General features: G+C 51.6%; 1 protein-coding gene across 1 annotated transcript in view; it reads left to right on the top strand.

Annotated features, from left to right (window-relative positions):
- Nucleotides 1-2,376: 2,376 nt before the first annotated feature.
- The window catches only part of LOC116361470 (ras GTPase-activating protein 3-like), an 86,402-nt gene continuing 86,206 nt past the window's right edge, over nucleotides 2,377-2,572 (top strand). The window contains exon 1 of the mRNA XM_031815932.1: nucleotides 2,377-2,572. This exon is cut by the window's right edge and continues 82 nt beyond it. The gene's annotated coding sequence lies outside the window, so the exon portion shown is untranslated.

The raw sequence follows: 2,572 nt of genomic DNA on the forward strand, positions 1-2,572 counted from the left end.
CCTTACGATCCTACTTCAGTCACTCCCTCAGCCCTCCAATACCACTATCTGTCCCCTTACAGTCACTCCCTCAGCCCTCCAGTACCACTAACTGTCCCCTTCCTATACTACTTCAGTCACTCCCTCAACCCTCCAGGACCACTAACTGTCCGCTTCCTACACTACTGCAGTCACTCCCTCAGCCCTCCAGGACCACTAACTGTCCCGTTACAGTCACTCCCTCAGCCCTCCAGGACCACTAACTGTCCCCTTCCTACACTACTTCAGTCACTCCGTCAGCCCTCCAGTACCACTAACTGTCCCCTTCCTACACTACTTCAGTCACTCCCTCAGCCCTCCAGAACCACTAACTGTCCCCTTCCTACACTACTTCAGTCACTCCGTCAGCCCTCCAGGACCACTAACTGTCCCGTTACAGTCACTCCCTCAGCCCTCCAGGACCACTAACTGTCCCCTAACCATACTACTTCAGTCACTCCCTCAGCCCTCCAGTACCACTAACTGTCCCCTTCCTATACTACTTCAGTCACTCCCTCAGCCCTCCAGTACCACTAACTGTCCCCTTACAATCCTACTTCAGTCACTCCCTCAGCCCTCCAGTACCACTAACTGTCCCCTTACAGTCACTCCCTCTTCCCTCCAGGACCACTAACTGTCCCCTTTCGAACCTACTTCAGTCACTCCCTCAGCCCTCCAGGACCACTAACTGTCCCCTTCCTACACTACTTCAGTCACTCCCTCAGCCCTCCAGGACCACTAACTGTCCCCTTACGATCCTACTTCAGTCACTCCCTCAGCCCTCCAGGACCACTAACTGTCCCCTTTCGATCCTACTTCAGTCACTCCCTCAGCCCTCCAGGACCACTAACTGTCCCCTTACAATCCTACTTCAGTCACTCCCTCAGCCCTCCAGGACCACTAACTGTCCCCTTACGATCCTACTTCAGTCACTCCCTCAGCCCTCCAGCTACATGTGGCTGTTGTAGTGCCTGTCACCTTTACAATAAGAACTGAACACACTAATATCCTATTCTAACATCGGTATGACAGCAGGATGGCTGGTTGCTGCCTCATCGCTACAGTCAGTGTCCCTGTCTTACATTAGCTGTGTCCCGGCCAAGGAGTGGAGGATTGTGGGTGGAACTGGATGATGTGATGGGGGCTGAGGGTATATAATTATATTCAGGGTTGTTCTAAAGGAGGCTGACCCACAGGACTTGGTCCCGGGTCAAAACCCAGTTGGAATCGTTAACTCTTGTTCCAACTCTTCCACTCCACCCTCTCGACATCACCACTGGGCTGGTAGAGTCATGTCTTGTAGAGGACTGGCCCACCCCTCAGAGCCTGGTTCCTCTGGTCTACCCAGTACAGCCAGTAGAGGACTGGTCCACCCCTCATAGCCTGGTTCCTCTCTAGGTTTCTTCCTAGGTTCCCGACCTTTCTAGGGAGTTTTTCCTAGCCACCGTGCTTCTACACCTGCATTGCTTGCTGTTTGGGGTTTTAGGCTGGGTTTCTGTTACAGCACTTTGAGATATCAGCTGATGTAAGAAGGGCTATATAAATACATGTGATTTTGATTTGATATTGTTGAGATCCTCTCTGCATGAGGCCACGCTACAGTTCCCAGCTATTGGCCCGGTGCGTAGAGTGGTTGCTTTTCACGCTGGAACCCCGGGGTTCGCTACCCCGCTCCCTCCGTTTGCTACAGTATGTTCTGGACTGGGGCTAATTTTAAGGTCCTTCTTCTGTTAGACAGATCTGAGCGGTGTTCGTCCTCTTCCTCCTCATCCTCTCCTGTGATATGGCTTCCTTAAAGCCTGTTCAGTCATGCTATCACCACCTATCACAATAATATCATTAATCCCCCACCCTACTAGGCTTATGTCAACAACCCTCATTTAATTTAAGGCTGAGAGTTTCAAAGGGGCACAAGGCACACCGGAACCGAATTGGTCCGAACCGGCTTGGAGTCTGTCTTGTCTGGTTTACACATGGATGAAGGCAGTTAATGGGTTTATACACGGATTAGTTCATCATCATAGTCAAACCTACAGCCTTTGGGTTCATTATGACCTAATCGGATTTGTCCATGTCTCCAATTCGAGTCTCAGCGCACAAAGCAAAACCGTTTTGATGTTTGTTGGGATCTTTGCAATGTTTTTCTCACCGCACACATCGATGTTTATCGGTGTAAACCAGTCAGGATAGACTCCAAGCCGGTTCGGACCAATTCGGTTACAGTCCGCCTTGTGCGCCTTTGGAGCAACCCGCTTTCGTCGACTAATATAGCCCGCCCCTTGTATGACGTCAGCCCGCTGGCAGTCAATCAGCTGAAAGAGAAGGCGGAGCCCCGCCCACTCTAACGCGCTGCTCTGGTTTGAGCTGCAGTGTCTTCTAGCAGCGGTTGGGTAAGGGAATGCAGCTGTCCGCTGTCCGGGAAGCATAACCATATATACCCATAGAGACAACACACGGCCCTTTGAGCTGGACTAGACCTGCCTCCTTCTACTGCCGGAGAAACCCGACACACACACATCCCGATCACCGTGGAGCAAAGACTCTATCCACAAGG

Source organism: Oncorhynchus kisutch, unplaced genomic scaffold (assembly GCF_002021735.2).
Source record: "Oncorhynchus kisutch isolate 150728-3 unplaced genomic scaffold, Okis_V2 scaffold701, whole genome shotgun sequence".
In the NCBI taxonomy this organism is placed as follows: domain Eukaryota; kingdom Metazoa; phylum Chordata; class Actinopteri; order Salmoniformes; family Salmonidae; genus Oncorhynchus; species Oncorhynchus kisutch.